At 38.4% G+C, this 26,202-nt stretch overlaps 1 protein-coding gene and 2 long non-coding RNA genes across 5 annotated transcripts in view; all 3 read left to right on the top strand.

Moving 5' to 3' along the window:
- Positions 1-10,965, top strand: part of LOC145448396 (uncharacterized) — a 445,163-nt gene extending 434,198 nt beyond the window's left edge. The window contains exons 1-5 of one of the 3 annotated variants that reach the window (XR_013917965.1): positions 3,800-5,237; positions 7,421-7,657; positions 8,788-8,923; positions 9,401-9,573; positions 10,634-10,957. This is a non-coding gene — a long non-coding RNA (uncharacterized LOC145448396). Of the gene's footprint in view, positions 1-3,799; positions 5,238-6,507; positions 7,658-8,787; positions 8,924-9,400; positions 9,574-10,633 lie in introns of those variants that run through there. The other 2 variants (XR_013917953.1, XR_013917902.1) reach the window with 2 other exon arrangements.
- LOC145444644 (uncharacterized) overlaps positions 1-26,202 on the top strand; it is a 226,754-nt gene that overhangs the window by 34,059 nt on the left and 166,493 nt on the right. The window lies entirely within an intron of this gene.
- Positions 24,002-26,199, top strand: LOC145439623 (uncharacterized). The gene is made up of 2 exons (XR_013915302.1): positions 24,002-24,126; positions 25,996-26,199. It is a non-coding gene; the product is annotated as an uncharacterized LOC145439623 (long non-coding RNA).

The following is a 26,202-nucleotide window of genomic DNA, read 5'->3' as shown; positions in this document are numbered from 1 at the left end:
CAGACTTGTACAAACTGCTGGATTTTCAAAATCTGTACTCACTTTGCAAAACTTGCTACTTCAATCAGATCTAGAACTAACGACCTTTGAAAATCCGATACCGTACCAACTAAAACACAACTAACTAATAACTGATAATAATACAAACTACCGAATTACAAAGTAACTAAGAAGTATTGGAGACGAATCGGCTTTTCAAAAAGACGGGGTTTCGAGCTTGAAATAGAAGGAGTTCTGACGCTCAAAACCCGTCCTCAGACTGTCAGTAGTCATGATTCTGAGCTAGCAATGGCTGCAAGATAGGGGTGTTAAAAAAAACTTTTTTTTTTCAAATTTCATCGACTTGGTTGTCACATCGTCAGGTTACCTAATTTCAGCGCATAAAGTAGGCCTACTCTATTTGAAAATTATCTCACCGTTGTTGTAATGTGTCTATTTCAACGAAGTGGACTAATTTTGAGCTAATCCATGTCAAATCTTTTTTTCGTATACTGGCAAAGTCTTCATCCACACTCCACCATAGGGCCTTGTCAAGATCAAAACAAGTGAAAAAGACATCCCTGCCTTTTCGGGCGTACCTGAAACACGATTTTTGGTCATTGTGACGAAATTTGTCACTGTAAATACTATTATTTAAAAATGAGCATAATTTCAATTTGAATGACCTCGGCATCTGCTGGTTGGAATTGAGTCAAATTTGGTTTGCAACGTTTTTTTAGGTAACCTGATGATTTGACAATGAAGCCGATGAAATTTGAAAAAAAAGTAGTTTTTTACACCCCTATTGTACAAGTCTGTATGTAAACATATTTGTGGCTTGGTGACTACCATTCCAGGTCAACAACCCTGACTGGAATGAGATTCGAGATAATCAAGTTGTGAGCAGACGTGAAAAAAGACGATAAATCAACAGAAGAAGTAAAAGAATGACAAGGGTGGCGAGAGGAATTTGTATCTCAGCAGGAAAGGGCTCGTTCGACGAGGTATGTACGCCGGTACTGTCTAATATTCAACAGAAACTCGCTAGTGTTGTGGTCAATGTTACCTCTAATTTTTGACAAGTCTGCGCACACCCACCAACTCGCTGCGCAGAACCTTGGACTACAGTGCGTAACGACTAAAAAAGGTCATCACTTCGGATTTTTTGTTCGCAACGTAGATTTTCTTTGGGCAGAGACCGTGTCAGCACTGCGCATTGTTTGTGGTGCTGACCTACTCTGAGCCAGTGGTCGGCAACTTCATAATATGTGACCCGAATCAAAACAAAAGTAAAACCAGCATTTACATGCAATCTCTTTTCGTTTTACGATACCGAAAAAATGTTTTTAAGTATTGCTGAAGCTACAGTTACTGAAAAATATTTATGCACAAAAGTATTCTAAAATGATTGTTTTTAAATGGCACCGCTCTCTAAATGATGTGGTATCAAATTAAACATGAAATTTTGAAAAATATTTTGGTTGTAGCCATTTTTTTCAGAATACTACCATAAGGAACTAAAAATAAATAATTTTTCAATAATGTCATGTTCCACTTTAGTTGCCTACATGCTGCGCGAAGCTATTCATCTGTGTGTTGAACAACTCTATTGTAGAATCATGTACTTGCTGAGCCAAGGGTAAATGTTTCAAAATATGCCATATCTCTCTCCTCCGCCAGCAGTGTTGGGATTAAGATACTCCCTTCAAGTCACAAGTCATCTCGATTCATTGCACATTTTAACTCGAGATAAGTCAAGTCATCGGATTTTGAAAATGACTCCAGTCAGTCAAGTCGCTCAATTTTTTGAGGTGACTCGAGTCAAGTCTAGTCACAATTCAAATCAATATGTCTTTTCAAGGCATCACATTGCATTTTGGTAGCTGTTCGAAATTCAGATTGTCTCCATTTATTTTAAATCGAGGGATGAACATAGAGATAAATACGCATGCAAAAATGCATTGCATAGCTCCCGAATGCATAGTACTGTTGAACTATGTAACTGTTGTATACCCACTGTCTTCAATTTATTTGCCAAAATGGAGAATAGAACGTGAATCCTTGAATGGCGGAAACAAACGGATTTGATAGATTACCTAACTACATATCCCTGAGGTACAAATTGAGCCTACGCCAATACTTGAGTAGTAATATCAACTTGTAAACTATATTCGAATTCGATTCAGAATATTAGATCATACAAGAAATAGGGTTAAGGTGATCACCTAGCACCAATGACCAATTTACAGAACAGAGATCGATACATTGTGTTACTTTACTGCTGCGACAATGTACAGCGATTTTTAGCGACATCGATTTCTTGATGACTTGAAATTGACTCCTAAATTTTGCTTCGAGTCAATCCGTATTTCTGAAACGCCAAGTCAAGTCATTTTTGCAAAGTGACTCGATTCGAGTCAAGTCATTCGAAAAAGATGACTCGAGTCTGACTCGGTTCAAGACATGACTCGAGTCATCTCAACACTGTCCGCGAGACTGCCACGATAGGTTGTGCTTTCAAAAACATAGTTGTATCACAGCTTGAAAATTGCCACTATGGATAGATTTGCCGCCATATTCAGCGGATGGCATATGAGTATCAGTTTGACCAACTGACAAATGTGATAAAGTGAAGGCAATTTTAAGCTTGCTTCAGAAACAACTCCACCTGGCTGAACATCGTCCGTTAAATGCCAGTACCGCACACCTGCTTCCTGTATCTAAACTAAACATAGGATAAAAGCATGAAACTGAGACTCGATTTTCACTATTGAATTAAAACAGTGATAGATATGTTGAGTCATGGCGACGCCAGGAAAAGATAACGCGACCCCGCTTGGGTTCATGACCTCAGAGGTTGCCGACCACTGCTCTATATCCGCCACCCAAATATCAAAATGAACTAAAAATTTGTTTGTGGACAGTGTGTGGAAGTAGAAGGCAAATATCAAAAAGTTGAATTCAATGAGAAACTTGCTGCTTCCTTTTTGATATCAGATGTGTTGTATGTACGTTCATCCGATCTCAGATGCGTGTACATTATTTTCCTGCATATATTCATAGGCTATATTACAATACGTTGCTATCACATTTTTGACATCTTCTATTCAGATTGCCATCTATTCCGCTATCGACATGGCCAACGAATGTGCTTTCGTCAAATTCAAGACCTCACCCCCGACAAAGTGGCAAATTGTATCGACTTACTGAATGGTAAGGAAAACGTTGTTAGACTCGTCCATGCTTACCGTACTTTAAAACCACTATTCCGGTTCTGCACCCAGACTACTGGATTTCCAAAATCTGTACTCGCTTTGCAAAACTTGCAGCTTCAATTACAGCGGTTCTCAAAGTTTTTTTGACACGTTCCCCTTTTGGAAAGTGAGACATTTCGCCCCCCCCCCCCCCCCTTATAGTCATATCACAAATGCAATCACAATGCTGGCAATCTCAACAGAGAATTTGATGCCATAGAAGGTTTTGACTAGGTTGATTTTTGGTACCTAAAAAACTAAAGATTTTGATCCAAAAAATCAAAATATTGACATATTTTTACCTAAAAAATCTTAATTTTGACAAAATTTGACCTAACATATGCGAATTAGGTATTTTCCCACATTACGTTAGAATTTTACTACTTATATTCACTTCTGGTTGGAACTGTCTGGCCTTACGAAGTAGTTTGGCCTGAAAAAAAACTTTTTTGTCTCAATAACTGACAAATTTTTACATGAAAAAACTTTATCTTAACATAATCTGACCCTATGAAGAATTGCAATAGTTACATTACGCATTATGGTAGAAATAAATAAAATTTATGATTCGCAATGAGCAGACAATGAACCATCTACAACGGTAGGCATATAAAGTAAGCTACAAGCGGTAAAATGTCTTTTGATGAGTTCACCGACACTGCAAAATCTACAATATAAACGAAATGCAGGTTGCAAAAACAATTTAGACATTGTTTGACCTAATTTTGACTTTTGTTGACATGTCAAAAAAATACGCCCTACTTATGACTGTTGATGTGAGAATCCTCTAATATGAAATTCGGACCTATACACAGCAATAATTATGAATTGGAGGTAAACCGCAATAACGCGAATTTTTTTTTCATTTGACCGCAGCTGCGTTCCCCCCTTCAGATGTTTTCACGCCCCCAGTTTGAGGACCACTGATCTGGAACTAACGACTTTCTAAAATCCGATGCCGAACCACCTCAAACACAACGAACTAACAACTGATAATACTGTAATACAAACTACTGAATCGCAATGAGCCAAGTAATCTAGGAGATAGAATCGGCATTTCAAAAAGAAGGGATTTCAAGCTTGAAATGCAAGGCGTTGCAACTCCCAAAACTTATTCCCTGGACCATTTTTATATGTTCGATTTCGGCCTACCGACATGTTCCAGGTCAAAGAGGATTGTTTGATTGAATGGCCGCTTCTAGTTGTTTAGTCTCCTTCCTACGGAGTCATTTTATCGCAATCTTGTGATGTGGTGAAATTATTACTGAATGAGTCAGATAAAAACGTATATGTCAGCCTTGTTCGGCCAAGACACGGTTGGGTTAGGTCTCGTCATGAAAACACTGCCGACATGTACAATGCATGCATCTTGGCCTTTTGGCTGTACTTCGGTGCTGCGTGGAAACACAGTAATTGTGTTCACTGTTTAGTTTTGAGTTCAATACGATTCAAACCACTTTTTTTCAGCTCTGCTAGAGTGGTACAGAGTATCGCACTTTTGCTCAGTCCTAACAGTTCCTGGCTGTATTTTCCAAGTATCAGGACTGATAGACGACATACCGACAATGTGGTGACTTCACTATTATTCGAAGTTACAACGGAATGTCTGTCATGGCCGTCCCAGTCTTGAGTCATGTGACTTGGTTAAAGTTATGCGCAATGGCTCTAGCTCAAGTCAAGTCAACACACAAATTTATTCGAATCGAGTCACTTAAAAAATACTTCAGTCAAGTCGAGTCACCAGAAAATCGAGTCATAACAACCCTGCATGAAGCTACTTTGAGAGTAGCCAACTATGGTTAATTATTGTAGAAAAGTGCGACGCTGACTACGTGACCACCTGTGATTTTTCTGTGTAGGAACGCAAGCCACTGAAGGACTCAGCGCATAAGAATGGAAGAAACGTGTGAAGATTGAAAAAGCAAAACGGGCCAAACTGAAAATGCAAACGTACAGCTCGACTTTGTGATGACAATCTTCCTAGAAGTCCATCAAAAGTTGGAGGTATGTCAGAACCACAGCTATCAGCATACTTTTTAATTGGGCTGTCTTGAAACAGTGGTTCCTAAGAGGTTTCACACGATAACTCCAGGGGTTCTCTGAGCAAGATTTAGACAACTAGGTCATTTTTACCTTTTCCAAATTAGATTGGAATTAGAATGATAACTAAAAGCTTCAGTTGTTTTTATACAAATTATACTAGATTTAGAATTATAACTAATATTAATTTTTTTCCAAATTAGATTAGAATTACAGTGAAAGCTACACAATTTTTCAAAATTAGATTGGAATTAGAATCACTTAATTCACAAAAACTTGGGCATGGAATAAAGCTCAGTTCATATCCAATCAGACCTCAGTCTCATAAGCACGAGACTGACAAATGTTTGTACACCAAGCTTGATTCATTTCTCGCGCGACACAGTTCCCCTGTATTATTTTCGGGAAAACAAGAAATTTGATCAAGTTTGCTCTGAGCCAGTCTTGGGGTTCACCGGAACACACACCTGACTCATACAACAGAAGTCACGCTGATTTACAGTCATGTATTTTGTATGATGGTCATGTTTTAACGGTTTTGTTTTTAATACTGATGCCGACGCATAAGTCATTCCGCGCACTAGAATTATATAGAAATGTGTAGTTGTGTATTGTGATAGGTTTTTTGTGACTTAACAAAAATATGGGGTTCACCGGATTGGTGAAGGCTACCCATTGTCGTCGTATAAGAACCCAGAAAAGTAGCATAATCAGAGTGTTCCATCCGTCTTATTGACAATTTTCATCTATAACTATGACACAAGTTCGTCGTTGAAATGATTTTTACTGCGTACTAATACTGAAATATGTGTGTCTTTTATGAAGTGCTATCATAAGGCAGTATTCCAAATGGCTAAGAGCAGTGGTTCTTAACCTTTACCAACCTGGCGTCGACACATGCTAACCGGCAAGCCTCCAGCGAACAATGCTGCAAGTGTTGTACTATGCTTCAGAGTAGCCCTACAGCTTATTTAAGACCAACATATGTGAATGTTATATACTCTCCAAAATTCAACAATACAATGTAGCGATATTTGACAGTATCATAAAATCTGTCAAACACTGCAACGCAATTCTTTCGAAATGAACCCAACAGTCAAAATTGAGTTGTTGATTTCAGCCCATTTTGCAGAAGCTTCAGTAATAACAGGTGTGATACCGAAAGCGCACCACCAAATTTCTCAATAAAATTATTTTCTCGTTCTTTGTGTTGAATTGTTCACTGTTGTTATGTGTTGACTTTGATATTTGGAAATTTTACCGGTACGCAATGTTGAGCAGCGCGGTTTATACTTTTTCTTGAATCGGTTTTGTGTACCAGTGCACATGTAAACTATAGTCAAATCCTCCTATCCTCGGGAAAGGTAAAAAAAGTGTCAAATTGTACGTATTCAACTCCCATTCATTCTAATAATTCTCCACTTAATTCGGACACAGGCTGTATCATTAGATTATAGCAAAATAAATAGTAGGCCACTTTGTTTGTTTTATAACGAAATGAGTGATTATAGTGAAACAATGACGGTTTATCCAGCAAGAGGTCACAATGAGCTCATACGAGACCGTTCCAGCGCTTTATAGTCACCTACAATTAGGTAGCATTGCATGCATCTCATAAAACAGATTGGTACAGAGGAGTTCAGCATTAAAGGTGAAATTGCATGCTAAAGTAAACACAAAAAAGCTAAATACTCTTCCTTGACAGTTCAGCAGTTAGTTGCATTGTCGTAGGTATCGAAAAGTACTACACCCTATATGTGTGTGTGTGTTACACCGTAATACAATACACAGTAATTGTTGAATGGTCTGGTATCGAAAATATCGTACCATACAACTAACCAGGAGGTATAACTAACGTGCGCTTTGTGCGATCCGTGTGAATTACTGCTGTACACAGCAGCAGCGATTAATGCAATCCGCAACACTGATGTCTTTTGAATGCGTTGTATGCCTTTATGCACAGCAATGAAGAGAGCAATTGATTTTCCGGTTAACTCAGAGAAAGCAGTGTATCCCTTTTTTTCGCCAAAAGGGTGCAGAACAAAACTGTTCGAAATGGCTGATTCGACTGTCTAGCTTTTCTTTGCTATTGGCTAACACGTTTACTCTATGAGTGCTTCGCTAAACTGATGACATCATGTTTTCAGGAGCGTCTCCTGTTCCAAAACAAAGATCGACGAGGTGTAGTTATCGCGGAATCTCGACTGATGCGAGATCTGAAGAATTTCAACGTACATGAAGTTAGAAGAAAGCTATGATTCGCATTTATCAACTTCAAGCATGAACAGTCGAACGCGCTTTGAAAGCTCTGAGAAGTTTTAATATCAATAACAACATTTTTGGACCAATGACAGGCTAATAGTTGAATTGTCAATTGGAAAAAGGTAAAACTTCAAGTGATGCTGAGATTTGTGAACTTATATTTTACATAAACTTTTATCAATATCCGTTTAATTTTCTGCCGCCATTCCTCGTTAACAATACTAAATCACCATTCAGCAAATGAGGAAGAAACTATACTCACTTCTTAAACTAATATAAATGAGAAAACTTGTACGAACTACTGATTTTCGAGATGCGAAACTAGAAGTTGAACAATGGCCTTTGAAGATCTGCAACTAACTAACTAAATTGTGTGTCGCTGTACACTGTCGCTTGTCGCTTATTGGCACCACTGATAATGCAAATTACTGAATTGAAAATGAGCCCAGAAATATTTTCAATTATTGGTGCCATTTTGGAAAATATATTTAATTACCTTGATACAGTCGCTACTTAAACCGTTATGGAAATTTATACATAGAAGTGCTAGGAACCTATCTCAAAACCACATTCTAGTTTATAAATCCCAAGCTGTAAAAATTAATTTGTTCTGCCTAAACATAGTAAAGTAGATTGGAAACAGAAAAGGTCTACTCAAGTACTCAAAAAAAGTAAATGTTCTTTAATATTGAATGTGTTTTTTTCAGCATCTTGTCTTATTCATACATGCTCGTAAAACGTTGCATAGGCTTAATTGTGTCAGAAATGCATTTTTATGATGCGCGCAGCTTAGGTCGTGAGATGTAAACTAACACAAGATTTGGTAGCGCTCTAAAATGTGATGAAACCGCTGCTCAAAACCAGAGGCTCTCAAGCTTTTTTAGACACTACCCCCTTTGTGATGGTGATAAATTTTGCGCCACCAATATCGTGATATCACAAAATATTATTGAGATACGTCTATCATCTATCTCCATCTGTTGTCTCCTGTATATATAAAAAAAACGGTATCCCTTTACCCATTCTTTCGGGTAGCATGAAACTGCCCCGATTTTGTGCAATTCAACATAATATGAATAAAGAAACAAAAATATGCACCGTGTCTCTCGCGTTGGTATAATTCCCGGCATTATTGCTACAGAAGTAGTATAGTTGGCGACATTGGATGGATAGATACACCCATAAGAAGTCAGTAAGCGCAATTTCAAGCGCATGCTATGTGTGCTTGGTTTCAGTGCTTGCTTGTTTTCAGTTGTCAAGTCCTAGAAGAAACACGCTTCCAAGACGTCTCACGATGGTCGCAAAGTACGGACTGTATTTGTTCTAAATCTGTCTCGATGTTTTGGAAGACGGTTTGGCCGAAGCTTTCTCGGATTTTCTATGCCAAGGTAGAGCTTATTTTGTTACGTGTCTCATTGTATTGCTAGTCAGTAGTCCGCCAGACATGTGCGAACCACTGGATATTCAAAACTTGATACTAAGACTAAGACTGCTCAGTTTACAAAACTTGCAGCTACAACTAGAACTACTCAAATAAGCCAGTAGTTGGCTCAATGCCAACTAACCAGATTGGTAGTTCGTACAAATCTGCAGTCCGCGTTTCTTGGGGGGTGTAGATTGTTGCCTGCTTTCATAACTAACATGGTGAGGAATATATGTGTGACGTACTCAAATTTTGACCCTGACGTCACAATAAGTGGAAAAGTGGACGGTATGCAGAGGTGGTCAACGTAGTCAGTAAGGCTTCTCAAGTAGAAAACTTCCAACTATGCGTCCACATTTATAAGGATTTGTCCTCCTTTTTCAAGAACTGTTCTCCCTTCGCCCAAAATTCCACATTTTTGGCAATTTGTCCTTATTTTTAGTCTAAAATACCACAAAAGACCGCGAATTTTGCGAAATATGGACCGAATCGACAAGAGACGATTATTTCGGGAATTGAATCGGAGAAAAATAACCAAGAGATGGTGCTCTCGTCCAATTCAAGACCTCGGAAGAAGCGACAAACTGTGTCAACGTGCTGAATTGAGACGAAAATGTAAGTAGATGTGTCCGTGTTTACTTTTAATTCAATATTGCGGCTATTGCAACACTCGCAACTGCAAGTACATGTAGACCTAACGGCCTTTGGAAATCCCATACTGCCTAAATGAAACACATCTAACTCTGATTATAATACAAACTTTGCATTGCAAATGAGATAGAAACTGCATTTTAATAGGAACTGGTTTCGAGGGTCAAATGGCAGCGTTTCGACCCTCAAACCCAGGCTATGCACCTGTCAGTAGTGATGACTGCAAGAACCTATCACGACAGAACACCGGTATCATGATTTACTTCATAGGAAAACGCGTGTTTTCTAGTTGTTTATTTTATAATTGTGCAACTAGAACTCAGGATTGTGACCAAGTCAGAAGAATCCGAGTCACAAGTCAATTTTACTTTTATAGTTTTGACTCGAGTCAAGTCGAGTCATTTTCAATTCAACATCTAGTCAAGTCTGAGTCCATGTCATTGTGTTCACTGTTAAGTTTTGATCTCAATCCGATTCAACCCACTTTTTTAACTGTGCTCTAGTGATATAGAATTGCCCGCATTCATAACATCGTAATCTTCCTCAATTCTAACAGTTCCTGACCCTATTTTACAAGTATCAGGACCGATAGCCGAAATACCAATAATATGATTACATAACAATTTTATGAAGTTACAATGAAATGTCTGTCTTGGCCGTCCTAGTCTCGAGTCACATGACTTGGTTCGAGTCATGTATAATGACTCGGGTACAAGTTGAGTCAATGCACGAAATAACTCGAGTCGATTTGAGTCATTTTATGCATTTGTAGAAAATACTCGAGTCCAGTCGGTTCACCAAAAATCGTGACTCGAGTCGAGTCATTAGAACCCAGCTATCACTCACTACTAACCTTATGAAATCCGCAACATGAGCTAGAACTAGAACTACTCGCTTTTCAAAATCCGCAACTAGAACTAACTAATCGGTAGTAAGTTCTAGTAGTAGTTAGTTGATCACCAACTAAGTAGATTGGTAGTTTGTACAAGTCTGTCTGTAAATAAATATATGGCTGCCATTTCAGGCAAGATCCTGAACGCGTAAGATTCAAGCGTATCAAGCAGTGAGCAGTACTGATATGAAAAGGATTCCCAGTCAACAGAAGAACCGAAATCATGAAAATTAGAACAAGAGGAATTCGTATCGCGGCAGGTAATGTCTCGTTCGACCTGGCACATGAGGGCCAATATCCAACACAAGCTTTTCAGTATTGTGGTGCTGCCCTACTCTAGACCAGTCATCAAAAATCAAAATTCACCTAAAACGTATTTAAGGCAAGTGTGCAACTTGAAAGCAAATGTCAGATGCTCATTTTAATTAGACAGTTGCTATTGCCTTTTTGATATCACGCTCGTTATATGTGGCTCTATTAAAAAGCACTAACTTGATTCAGATTCTTGGATTTCTTCTCAAAAGGCAACAACTTTGGTGTGGGCTAGACTCCAGACTTCATTAAACTCACAGATCTCTCCAAAAGGTAGAGTCATTATGTAACGAATTTGGTTTGCAAGTCTTCTTCGGTTACACAATCACATATAAATATTCCTCAAGTAGTTGAAAGGTAGGTTACTTTTAAAAAGTTTGGTCCAGCAATTACATTATTGTAAATTGTGATGTATGCCAAGACCAAAGTAGGGCATGAACTCTGATATGAAAAGACGCAGATAAATAAATTACGAATTTATAAATTAATTCAAAAGTTTGATGTTCTCCATGAAATGAACTAGCGCAGTGCCTTTCAACCTGTGGAATGGTACGCATTTGTGCGGATGGAAAAATTTGCAGTGCGGATGAGAGACGTGGTGCAGATGAATGCGGATGGAAATAGTGAATAATTGTCACCGGACTTGTTCTGGCGTGGAATAATTCAAATAAACCTGATAGGAAATTCGAGTGCAGTGGCTCCATAGCCTTGGTCGTTGAAACGTAAATGCAAAAACGTGTTTGACCTATTCGTATCTTTTACAATAACTTTGTCTCACGCCAGCCGTAGTGAATTACAATTTGTGCGCTGTATTTATTACCTACTAAAAAGTCTGGTACAAAACCGGGTGTAGTGGCATGTATAGGTTACAGTACATCAGCTGAGTCTGAGCTTGCGACATGCGGGATTAATGATTTAAAAATGGCTGTCGGCTTTATTTCTCTGGAAAATCATCATATTTTCGTAAAAATGGTTCGATTAGCACGAGGCCAGAATATAGTAATACATACCATCATCACAGACTCACACTTGCAAGTTTCTGTCAAGCTAATTCTGTCCCCGTCACGGCTCCTCAAAGTATGGGTTGCAAATGGTATAATTTTGGGTCTTCACGCTACCTAAGTGGTCTGATAATATGCAGGTAAAATTTGAGGAATTTCTTGAAAATTGTTTTTATATATCCAAGGTCACTGTTTATCAGCGTATCACAAGGTATCCAGCTCATATGTGCTCATTCTTCATGTTAGTTTTGGAGCTTACTTTCTAAGTCATATGAGAGAAGCATTGAAACAGATATGCGGGTTTTGCAGCCATTCGACTAACTGGAAGTTTGTGAGACCTTTGTCGGAAACTTTTTTTGCACAAGGAAAAGACGCTGTATTCTGGATAGGAGTGCGGGATGGTTCTTATAAACACCTGGATATCCAAGCACTAGAAGTTCTTGTACAAAACTGAACACTTATTTCGCCGAAAAGGGTTTAGTGCACTATAGTTGAAATCGAAACTACGGAATAGAGTGGTCTTTTTAATGAGACATTTAATAGCCTGAACCAGTCGCCTGCACTTCTTGCACATATAAAAAAAACTTGTTAAGTATCTACATTTTCTTTTTGTATAACAATTTTCGGTTGGTTTGTTGCCATGGAATTTATCTTGCGGAAAAAGTGCTGATGGTGTTCAAAAAGGTTGAAAAGCACTGCACTAGCGTATCGATGTATAAAATTGTATTATATCTGACAGACCTGCAGTCTATGGCATGGTATCATGTAACACATTTTTATCAAAGACCCATTCTCGTACATTTATATCATAATTAATCATCAACTTTGAAAGCTCATTTTCATTCAACGTGAAGTTTTTGTTTGCTGTGAAGATTACTGCTTCCGCTTGGATGGCATTTGACTCCATTTTGATTCCTAAAACTTTTTAGTATGCTTTGCTTAGTATACCGGTAGCTAATTAAATTGGTTATGTTATGACTACTTCCATTTCTACTTCACGACCAAACTACGGTACTTACTATTGTATTGTGATTTTGAAAACTACAGAGTAGTTTTAAGATAAGTTACAACACTTATTTTACCGAGGTACAGTCCCCTGTGTTGTTGTAGTTGAAAATGGTTTCCAAGATTCTTCCTGTGTATTGTGTGAATCATTTTGCTCTAATCGAGAATCTACTTCGAAAGTAGCCCCTTCCGATTAACATTTGTAGTAAATTGCAATGCTGACTACACTGACCGGCTGTGGTTTTTTTGTGTAGGAACGCGGGTCGCAAAAGGTCTCAACGCAATAGAATGGAAGAAACGCGAAAAGATCAACAATGCCAAACGGGCCAAACAGAAAAAATCCTAATGTCTCTCTGCAACTTGACTTTATTTTGACAATCTTCCTAGAAGTGTGAACGGTAAAAAGTCGAAGGTGTGTCAGAATCACAACTGTTAGCATGCTTTGTATGTTACCTTGGAGCGGTGCCTACTGACCGTGGCTCATACGATTACCCCAGGGGTTTTATGAGTCAGACTTGGGCAACTACATGATTTTCAGGTTTTCGAAATTAAATTAGAATTAGTGTTATAGCTGCACAGTTTTTTTTTTCTTCCTCAAATTAGACTAGAATTCGAATTATAACTGGACCGTTTTTTTTTTCAAATTAGACCAAACTTCAAGTTACATAGTTACACAGTTTTACCAAATTAGATTGTAATTAGAATTACTCCATTTGCAAAGGCTTGGACATGGAATAAAGTCCAGTTCATATCATATCAGACCTTATTCTCATAAGCATGACGCTGACAAAAGTCTGCGCACTATGCTCGGCTCGTCTTGCACGGTACAGTTCTCCTGTAGAAATTCTAAATGAACCAGAAAATAGATTAGAATTAAAAAATCGGATTAGAATTGGAGCAAAGAAAAATTTCACTAATTATGTTAGAATTATATTACCGACATTTTCCTATAATTAGTGAAATCAATCAACCAGAATTATTTAGTTGTCTAAGTCATTCTGAATCAGACTCATACAGCAGAAGTCTCAATCATTTACTGTAATATATGTTGTGTGATCATCATGTTATATGTTTTTTTTGCTTCAACAGTGATGGTAATGCAAATTTGATTCAGTGGACCAGTATTCTATAGTACGGTAGTGTATTAGATGTGTTACCTGGTAGCTTATTAGTGACTTGCCGAAAATATGGGGTTCTCCAAATGCGTTCAGATTAATGTAACGGTTCACCGGGTTAGTAAAGGATAAGAACCACTGTCCTCGCATAAGAACCTAGAACAAGTAGCATCGGTTGAGAGTATTCGAGATCCGTCATGTTAACAATTTCCATTCATAGCTATGACACAAGTCTATCGTTAAACTGATTGTCACTGGACACAGCTTCTTTGCTGAAATATGTGTGTGTTCTATGAAGTGCTATCATCGAGGTAGTATACTGAATGACTAGAGCAGTGGTTCTTAACCTTTTCTAACCTGGCGATACCTTATGCTAAACTTGAAGTCTTCAGCTAACAATGCTTCAAGTGCTGTACTATGTTTGAAAGTAGCCTACAACTCGTTAAAGACCAGTCATGTGTCATAAATACTTTCCGAAATTTGAGGACATTCTAAAATACCAAAATAGTGATGTTTGACAGTATTATATATCTGGCAAATATTTGGTCGCGTTTCTTCCAAAATACATCAAATGGTCAAAAGGGAGTTGTTGGTTTTATCCCGTCTCTGAGAGGCTTCAATGAGACCTGATATAACAGGTGTGATATCAAACGGACGGTAGCAAATTTCTCATTTGATTAATGTTCAGATTCTTGGTTTCAAATTGCATGATGTTGTCGTCATTACACACTGTGTTGAACTTGATTTTTGGAAATATTACCATTACACAAGCTGATAAGGTAGAGAAGCGATGTTCTATATTTTGTCTGTAGCCGTTTTGTGTGACTAACTCGTTTACTCTGAGGAGTACTTCGATTAAGTGATTCCACTGTTTTCAGGAGCTTCTCCTGTCCAAATTCAAAGATCGACATGGTGCAGTTATCATGGATTCTCGAGAAGACTTTCAACAAAGATGGGGTCGGAAGACCGCTCTGATACGCATTCATTAACATCACCAAGCACGAGCACGCGTTGAAAGCTTCGAAAAGTTTTGATGACGATGCTGGCATCTTCGTACCGATCAAGAGGCCCATAGTCGAATTTCATTGGAAAACAGGTAACACTGCAAGCAAAGCAGACATTTTGTGACTTTGACATTCCATTTTCTTGTTTTCTGTTTCATTTTATGGTATCATTTTTCCTTTACAACACTTGATCATATTCATTCGACCAATGAGGATAAAACTCTAACCACTTCCTAAAATAATATATACCAACAGACACCTACAAACTGCTTGGTGTTCGATATGCAGAACTGGAACCACGACCATTAAAGCTCTGCAACTAACTAACCAGATCGCATACCACTATGCACTGTCGATTGTCGATAATTGGCAGCACTGATAATACAAATCACTGAATCGCTAACGAGATAGGAAATATTGGATACCGAATCATCACTTCTGTAAGTAAAGGTTTCTAGTTAAAATGGGAAGGCTTTCAACCCCTATCGCCCCTACGGCAGTCTCTTTAGTGATGACTCTGAGCTAGAAATGGCTGCAAAAACATCACACAACACAACGACGGTATCACGATTCACGCAAAACGATGACGTGAGTTTTCCTGTTATTGGAACTAGTTTTTTAATGCGCTACTGTAACTAAAACTACTCACTTTTCAAAATCCATAACTTGAACTAATCAAAAAAAACAGTTTTTAGTTAACCTTCAACTATCCAGATTGGTAGCTCACACAAGTCCGCATACCAGTAAATAATATTATACTCGGCGGGGCCTGAAAAAGTATGTGAAAAAAATACACTCCCATTGGGATTTGTAACTTGTTGGCCACCCGAATAGATTTAGAGATGCTGCCACTCATTATTGAATAATGATGTTTTGTGAGAGTTGATGACCACTGACAATCTCCTTGTACTACTCGTGAGTATGGTTGTCAAAATCAAGTAGGCCTACCTGAGTTACTCGACCATGAATTGAATTTTAACATGTCTATTTCAGTGACGTGGACTAATTTCCAGCTAATCCATGTGATATCTTTTTTCGTTTACTGGCGATGTCTTCATCCAAACTCCGCCACAGGCCCTTGTCAAGATCAAAACAAGTGGAAAAGACATTCCTGCTTCTTCAAGCATACCTGGAATATGATTTTGGGTCATGTCGGTATGACGAAATTGGTCTCCGTAAATACTTCTATTGAAAAATGACCAATTTTACTGACCTCTGCATCTACTGGTTGGATTGGAGTCAAATTTGTTGCGCAAGGTTTTTAGGGTAACCTGACGTTTTGACAATAAAGCCGATGATATTTGAAAATAAGTCCCCCCTATTGTACAAGTCTGTCTGTAAACATATTTGCGACTATCTGACTACTATTACAGGGCAACAAACTGGAAGGGAATGGGATTCGAGTTGATTAAGCTGTGAACAGACGTGAAAGGATGATAAATCAACAGAAGAAGCAAAAGAAGGAGAAGGATGGCAAAAGGAATTTGTATCTCAGCAGGGCGGACTCTTACGACCAGGTATGTGCGGTCCAATAGGCAGCCAAAACAATTGTCAGTATTGTGGGGCTGACCTACTCTAGACCACCGGTCGGCAACTTTATAATGGCTGACCCCAATTAAAACGAAAATAAAACCAGCATTTACGTGCGACCTCATTTTGTTTTTCGATAGGGAAAAATGTTTAACTGTTATTGAGAAATGTTTTGGTACAAAAATATTCCAGAATGATTGTTTTTAATGTTCACTGCGCTCTAAAGATGATGTGCTATCAAATTAAACGTGGAAAAAATCTTGGTTGTAACCATTTTCTTCAGAAAACTACCATGATGGATCTGCAAATAATTATTTTTAAATACCGCCATGTTCCATTCTAGTTGCCTCTATGCTCTATTGTAGTATCATGTAGTTGCTGAGACATGGGTAAATGATGCAAAATATCCCATGTCTCTCTCTTCAGCCAGCAGTGTTTGGATCAAGTCACTACCGTCGAGTCACAAGTCATCTTGATTCATTGCGCATTTTGGCTCGAGTCATGTCAAGTCACAATTCAAGTCAAGTTGTCTTTTCGAAGTACAAGGCATCACATTGCGTTTTGCTAGCTGTTCGAAATTCAGATTGAGTCGTCATTTATTTTAAACCGACGGATATTTGTTATAGAATAACGGACGTTCAGTAAAACGCAAAATGATTAAATAAATGATTTGATGAGAAACTTATTTCTTCCTTTTTGATATCAAGTGTGTTGTACGCATGGTCATCAGAACTCAGATGCAAGCAGGGCATGGTATGGTATGGAATGGAATGAGAATCTTCCATACTCCATACCCGCCCAATCGTTCCATACCATACTTGACAATTTTCCATACCATAGCAACATTCTTCCATACCCTATTTGATACTTTTTCCATACTTTCGCAACTTGACCAACCTCTCAAGGGATATTCTATTTTTGACGTGTGGAAATGTTCCAGTGTATATATTCTAAATATTTTGGATGAGATTATCCATTTATACAGCCCCGATGCTCCAATGATATCCCCAGTTTCTTTATATCATATGTCGACAACGGTGTAAAAACGTATATAGGCCTATACACACGGGATTATTTGGAAATCACAACAGAGTCTCATCACATGTAAATCTAGTGTGGTAACGTGCTAGCAGTGACCTCATCTACAGAATTGCATAACACAAAGGTATTGTCAAATTATAAGATATAGGTTCCCAACCTTTATACACTTTAGAATTGAATTTCTTTTGTAAAGACATGCTATTGGCGAAAGTTAAGATCCCAAAATGGAACAGCACGCAATAAAATAAATGAGCAGTGAACTGGTGACCGTACACGCAATGTTGCGCCTCCGTAAAACGGATATGTGAGGTAAGCTGACAGAAAAAATAGGAAGGGTTTGAATCTTTTTCAAATGTGCCAAGATAGCATCACTTTACATGTGTAAATGCCGAATATATTGCATGGGTCTGATAAACTTCCTGGTGTTGACGAACTTTTATGCGTATGGTAGATATAAGTCACCATAAACCTACACTGTCGCACGCTACTATTACTCGAGCAGTAAGAAATATGTCATTACCTCAGTAACGAGTCCGGCTATGCTATCAATTAGCGATTCCACGATCTCCCGTGAGTACATATTCATATACATATAAAATTTTATTTCAACGAATCAGGTGATTTCAATCACACCATCATTTCGTATACGAATGAATAACAAACTATATGAGGGAGATCGCGTGCCGCTGTCCACTCGATTCTCGCTAATTGGAGGCAGGGATAATACGAATTGCTGAATTGCAAATGAGCGAAGAAATATTATAGATATATACGATCGGCATTTCATACATACGTTTAATAAACGAAGTTAATAATGTAAACTGTAAAGAATATGTTTTCCAAAGTGATTCTTTTCCCAACCAGAAGGCCCTAAATTCCCCACAATTGGGGTATATTCTCCACCGGTTGGAGAATATTTCTTTAAATATAATTTAACACCACTACAATCATTTTGCGACAGCTAATCAAATGTCTATTTTCCCCGACAATATGTGGGTCGATCACACTCGTTAGCTTTATTAGCCATATCAAGGTGTCCTCTGTCCATTATATTAGAAATAACAAGATTTCATGAACTTACAATGCGTGTTGTAGGCCGGCATATGGTAACGCCGCTCCAAGACGAGCTACATATTTTTGAATCACAATGATGGTTTTGTCAAATAGATATTGCGTGATGATCATCCTCCCCAAGCACAGAAAATCATTTCCAAGTTCAACAAATTGAAGAAAATACTCATATTAATTCTACATTCTCAGAGTCTACGATTTTAAAACTACATTGGTTATTTACGTAGTGGGAGTTACGATAAGCCAAATGCACTTGTAACGCGCTCGCGGTCAAATATCATTCATTTTTATGATATTTAAATCGGAATAATTATCATTAATATTATTTTCATTCATATGTGCGTCGCGAAACTTTGCTGTCTTCAAATAAATGTCCACCGGGAAGGGTGAGTCGTGAATCACAATTTGAGATATTAACAATGAACATAGACAGTGAGCGATCGGGGCCTACGATAACTTACGGCCTTATCTGGTACAAAACACTTGCAAGATCGAGGAGGCCGGCGCTCGCAAAACAGACATCGGCGATTGTTTTCGATTTCTACCAGACGACTCCCTTTTGAAGCCATAGTACTCATTACGCAGCTACCGTTGTGCATTTGCGATTGGGCTTCTCTGTATAGCAGACGGCTTACAGTTTGAGGCAAAGATTTCGAGCTAGTAGCTGCATTTGAATTATTGTGGATTATGGAATCATGCTGTGACTAGCTATGATACTACAATAACGAATGTGTTCGATTGCAGTCGCGACTGAGTAACGTTTAGGTGCCGTTTTGACTAGCTTATAACTATGAGGTAGGCTACCTTTACTCGGCTAACCGTTGTGCATTTGCGATTGTGGTTCTCTGTTTAGCAGACGGCTTTCATTTTAAGGGAAAGATTTTTATCCATATATTCGCTGCGTTTGAATTATTATCGATTACACTGGTCAACAAAAATTTTGTTGCATTTCTACCAACACTTGTTCTTACCTAATTTGGGGGCGCTGAATCCAAATCTGACCTTAGTTTTATTCTGGAAGGTCTAGATTTTTTGCAAATACAGATTTTTTATTTTATTTTTACTAAATTCAAATTTTCTGAAAAATTACATGATTTGTCAAATGACGTTCTTGCTTATAGTCGAATAGCCAACCTCAAAACAATAATAGGTTCCCAGAAATGATTGTGTTACCACTAGCAATTCTATTTACAGACAATTTGGCACCAAATGTTTGAAAAAATGTAACAAAGAACATTTTTCCTGGTAAAATACATGTAATAAGCGAGTTTTTGTTGCAAAATGACATTGAAAAGAACGATGACAATCCACAGTATAAACTTAAAGCTATCGATGAAAAGATGCAAAAAATTTAATTATTGTACAACCCTGGAAAAAATTTCCTCTTATAACTTATGCGTTTGTACGCTTTTTGAGGACAGTCACGTTTGATGCCCCGACAATAATCCGCCATCATATGTCGCTCCCACCGACGTTGGTAGCGTTCTTCCACTGTCATGAGATCCTGGTGGAAACGCTCTCCCTGTTCATCACTGACAGCCCCAAGGTTTTCAGGGAATTTGTCCAGATGGCTGTACAGGAAATGTACTTTTATGCTCATGTTGCATCCTAAATCACGAAACCCTGAGAGCATCTTGGATACAAGTGTTTCATAGTTTGGAGCCTTTCTGTTGCCAAGAAAATTCTTTATAACATCTACGAAAGATAGCCATGCAGCTTTCTCCTTGACATTCATTTTCTGAATGAAGTTTTGGTTACGAATAAGTGTACGTATCTGTGGTCCATTAAACTCTCCTGCTTTAATTTTATCATATGACAAAGCAGGGAAAGTATGAAGAAGATGACGAAAGGATTAATAGTCAGGAATTAGAGCTTTAACAAACTGTGTCATGAGACCTAGTTTGATGTGCAGGGGCGGAAAAACAATTTTGTCTCTGCTTACGATTGGGTTGTGTGTTACATGAGGCATGCCAGCTTGAAATGTTTCACGTAAGGGCCACTCCTTCTGTGTCCAATGTTTTTCAAGTGCTCTGCTGTCCCAAATGCATAGATAACATGGGAATTTAGTGTATCCTTTTTGCTGACCTAGCAGAAAACTAACCATTTTGAGGTCAACACAAATGATCCAGTTGTGCTCATGATATCTAAGCAAACCCATAACAGTTGTAATGTCATCATGCCGTTCCTTCAAGACAGTAGAGTGACCAACTGGAACAGCTCCATAAACATTTCCATTGTGTAAAAGGACACACTTGAGGCTGCGCTTGGAACTATCCAAAAACAATCGCCATTCTCCTGGATCATACGAGGAGATACCCAATTGTCCGAGAAGACCAGGTATATCGTTGCAAAATACCAGCTTATTTTCCTCTGAAAAATAGGGAAGAAAGAGTTCTTCTCTTATTCGAAAAAAGGATACCTTTACAGATTGATCCAGAACCTGTTTTTCCTTGAGTCTGGAGGCTAAGAGCTCAGCTGCTTGCTTGGACAAATCTAAATCACGTACGAAGTCATTCAGTTCTGATTGATTAAACTGCTGAACAGCTACTCTGGTTTCACAAGAAGAATGTTCAGATTCAGATCCTGTATCTGTTCTTTTATACTCCATTTCCATAACCTCTTCCCTTTGCTTCAGTTTCCACATCTTCAGAAAATGTAAAACCACTAAAGACTGGAGGAGGGAATCTATCAGAGTGCGGAACAGGTCGTATAGCTGATGGTATACTTGGATAAGAAAGCATTTGTCGGCTCTTCCTGCCAACACCTTTTGTATTTACCATGCAAAAGTAGCAGTCAGTCGTGTGATCTTGGGGTTCACGCCACACCATTGGAATGCCAAAAGGCAGACTCTTCCGCTTTCCTTTTGTCCAGTCTCTGAGCATTTCTTCGCAGTTATGGCACACAACATGTGGAGACCATTTCCTATCTTGATCGCCAAGATGGATGTCAAAGTAAGCTCTGTAGGCACCCTTCACGAACGATGTTATATTACGTCTTTGACGAGACAAGCGTGTACACTATATACACCACAGATATCACAAAATGATTCCAGGACCTTCAAATGAAAAAGGGCTGGATGGATAAAAAGTGTTCGATGCAGATCAGATTTATGCACTAAATAGGCCTATGTGCCACTAACGAAAAAATATTAAATTGTCGATTGCATGAAAACTAGAGCATGCATAAAGAAACTGATTGCAGATTTGAAATCAGCATCCTAAAATTGTGTAGAATCAGTTAAAAAATCTCATGCAACAAGAAACGAAAAAAAAATTGTTGACCAGTGTTATGGAATCATGCCGTGATTAGCTATAAAACTACAGTAACGACTGTGTTCGATTGCAGTGGCGACTGAGTTACGTTTAGCTGCCGTTTTGACTAGCTTGTAACTGTGAGGTAGGCTACCTTTATTCAGTTGGTAAATAACTCATTATATTGCGGTGTTATGCGCGCCCACTATTATCAGCCGAGAATTAATGAGGATATTTCATGCGGCCTTCCTGACAGCGAATTTCGGCTGACTATATACTTAGTAATTCAGGCTTGACTTAAGGCATAATAATGGCCAACAAATGTTGTGTTTATGGTTGTAAGACAGGATATCTGACAACTGGGAAAAGGTCTCGTCATTCCGCTTTATATTTTATGATTTGAAGTTCCTCTGCTTCCTTGGTTCACACAAGGAACAAGTGCTACTCTGACTAAGTTTGGTGCTTTACTTAATTTAGCGAAATATCTCGAAAATGTCCGAAAAATCCGACAACAATTTACTGGAAGAGCTTCCAAATCCACCATATTACAAGACTTGGTGTTGCTCATATTGCGTATTCATCCGAAATAGTTTCGTTTTGCGCTCCTACTTCGGTATACATCTGCGCAAGCTTATAGAATTCATACAAGAAGGTTTCCATTTCCCTCAACGTCAACGCTGTCTCGGTACAGTAAATGGAGCGTTGACGCATTTAAAGTCCATGGAGATACGAAGGAAGAGGGCGGGATCTCCACTGAAATAATGTTGATGGTATAGATGAGATGTACTTACAGAAAGGTGTTCAATAGCACGCTGGTAAATATTATGGAGTAGATGAAAGCGGTCACTTAAAAAGGCATTGTTGTAATGATGATCTCTTCAAAAATCTTCTTCAATCGTGGTGGAGGCACTGCCAGAGACCGAAATTAAGGAAAGATGGTAGGCGGAAGAATTACTAGAGTGTATTGCTACTCTCAATGAGAATGGAGTTTTTAATCATCCATCCATTGTGAAAGCATTTTAAATATTGCGAGAAAAATGCCTTAGCAATGACGAGTTCTCTTTTCGTTAATACGCCCTGCAAGAAACTATCAATTGAAAGATAGTTCTCGCAGTACAGGCAAATGAGTGGGGGACGGTTTCTAGTCGGTTTAACAGAAGTTACCAATTCTGAAAAGATAATACTGCTCCGTTCCATGCTGAAAATTGACATTAATTTCTGGGGACATCAAGTTTGTGTGTAAAGCTCAGCTCATTTGGATCGTTTTAAATATGTGGCAATTGAACTTACTCGATGACTTATATCTCCTGACAGTGAGGAGATGTCCTACTATGTTGCTGGGTACATTGACAAAAATGTCCTCAAAAATAGCAATTGCAAATTGCTTGCCTCTGTGAGAAAATATGCTGTGAAGGACTTTAAAAATCGGAAGTTGAGCAGGTATAGCTTGCATATGCTTAATTGATGCATTTGATTACTCGAATTTGTTGTTGAAGCTTTATAACCATAAGCTTGGTGTTCGTTTTTGCTGTAGTTACTTGTGAAAACGATATCAATTTATTCTTTACATACTTTTATTGATTTTACAATGCAATAAAATACTTAACATTAGCAGGTTTGGTCCGTACCGCTATACAGCCTATTTCTGTGATTAGTGAATAACTGTATCTTCAAGGATGTCAATAGTAACTTTGGGTTTTAAGACGTGAAAGTACCTAGTTCCTCTGTTAAACGACTTTGTTAGACTTATATAAAGGGAGGCATCTGGTTGCGCGATGCGAAATCGTAAGCAATCCCTGATGTCTGTTTTGCGAATGTCGGCCTCCCCGATATTGCGAGTGTAATGTGCCATATAAGGCCGTAAGTTATCGTAGGCCCCGGAGCGATTTTCTGTGGCATGCAATCAATTTGATAAATCGAAAGTAGGATTATTGTGATGGTTCTGGCAAAACTGTCAAAGTATAGGAAAAGTATGGAAGTATGGAAAACACCTTCCATACCATACTTGGGAAATTTCCATACCATACCATACTTGCACTCTTCCATATTCCATACCGAAATTTCGTTCCATACCATACCCTACTTCCATACCATACCATACCATACCATGCCCTGGATGCAAGTACACTATTTTCTGCACATATTCATATATTTCAATAGGTTTCTGTCACATTTTTGACATCTTCTATTCAGATCGCCATCAATTCCACCATTGGCATGTCCAAGGGATACGGTCTCGTCCAATTCAAGACCTCACTTCCGACAAAGTGGCAAATTGTATCGACTCGCTGAATGGTAAGGAAAACGTTGGTAGACTCGTTCATGTTTATTGTACTTTTAAACCACTATTCAGGCGCTTACCGTACTTTTAAACCACTATTCAAGTGCTGTACCCAGACTTCAACAAACTATTAGATTTCCAAAATCTGTACTCTCTTTGCAAAACCCGCAACTTTAATTAGATTTAAAACAGCGGCCTCCTTTTTGATGGTGAAATATTTCGCGCCCCCATCATCGTCATGTCACAAATTCAATCAGAATGCTGGCAATACCAACAGAGAGTTTGATGACATGGATGGTTTTGACTAGGGTGTTTCTTTTACCTAAAAACCAAAGATTGTGACCAAAAAAATCTAAATTTTAACATTTTTTGACCTACAAAATCATGATTTTGAACAAATTTGACCTATCATGTGCAAACTAGGTGTTTTCCCGCATAACGTTAGAATTGCACTACTTATCTTCACCTCTGATTGGAACTGTCTGTCCTTACGAAGTAGTTTGTCGTAGTTGAAATGGGGAGGCTGTAAACTCCTAACAGCCTGGCTACGCCAGTCTCTGCAGTAATGATTCTGAGGTAGAAATGGATGCAAGAACATCACACGATAAAACGCCGGGATCATGATTCACGTTAAACGATGCCGCAAGTTTTCTAGTTGATGGCAACTAGTCATTTGTCAGTTGATCGTCAACCAACTAGATCGGTAGCTTGCACAAGTCTGCATACCAGTCAATAATATTATACTCGGTGAAGCCTGAAATAGTATGTGAAAGAATACGCTCTTAATGTGATTTAGAACTTGTTGGCCACCCGAATAGATTTCGCGGTACTGCCACTCATTATTGAAACATCATGTCCTGTGAGAGTTGATGACCGCTGACAATCTCCTTGTTGTATATTCATTGGTGACAATCAAGTGGCTGAGTGATTTGACCATGAATCGATTATTAGGCGTCGAGTCAAGTACCACTACTTATGACTTCATAGGGGTATTGGATAGTGGAAAGTGCAAATATGTATCTTTCCTGCAACCACAAAGAATGTAATGCCGGATCTACGTCATGTTACAAATAATAAGTTTTTTTTGTCGACCATGCCTTTTTCATTGCAAATGCTGCGGGTTTACAAATATTTCCTTTCCGCTAACGTAGTTTTGTACAACAGCTTTCGTATGCTGTTATATTACCAAGAAAGTTCGAAGGCTTCCACATTGGAGATACGATCGAAACGATAAGATTAATTAATAAATGAACACATATTGGTGAGTAGGGCTGGTCACAATGATATGAATACTCGAATCTGCTTCGATTAATATATCTAACGATTCGAGTCGAGTAGTGAAATTTTCGGAGTGTTGATACTATACGCTCCTTGCCAATGTAATTGAACAACGAGAATTATAGTTTCGACGGTATTTTCTACTGTGGGAGCATTGAAACCTCGACTTGCCGTATCGAAGCCTACAGAACATGTAGTACAAAGCTATTTCTGAAGTCATATAAACCCGCAGCATTATTACAAAGTGCAATGAGATAGGTATTGGTGATAAATGATATTATTTATAGTAGCGTAAAAGGTATATATATGATCTTTGACATCTAACATACAGGTATTTCGTCATAATGAGTGATACTTAAATACTCCACTGGGCTCGAAGCCTAATATCGAATCGCTCACGTAGTCGATTTCGCACAGCCCTATTGGTAAGGAGAGGAATAATTTCTCTAGTTGACTCAAATTGGTAGAGTTAATACTAATTTCAGATGCAAGTCCTCTGGACATTGTGCCTAGCCCAATAATTAGTGCTATATCTGAAAATATATCAAGTGACTGTGATACGAGGGCTATTTTTCCGTTGAAATCAACCAATTCCTACGTTTTAGGGAAGCTCTGGAAATCAAAGGACAGCGTAAAGCGAAATTTCTGTCAAAGCAGAAGCTAAGAACAGGAAATCGACTCGTCGAATGAAACCGATGTTATATCAAACCCAAACCGCCAAGTTTCAAGACAAAGTCATAAGAATATTAAGTCGCTCACATGAAAATACAGAACGTTACAAAACTCTGGATTGCAGAAGGGGAAAAATATTC

Source organism: Botryllus schlosseri, chromosome 1 (assembly GCF_051294905.1).
Source record: "Botryllus schlosseri isolate E-star chromosome 1, Bs_hap1, whole genome shotgun sequence".
In the NCBI taxonomy this organism is placed as follows: Eukaryota; Metazoa; Chordata; class Ascidiacea; order Stolidobranchia; family Styelidae; genus Botryllus; species Botryllus schlosseri.
This window is presented reverse-complemented; position numbering and strand designations above follow the sequence as displayed.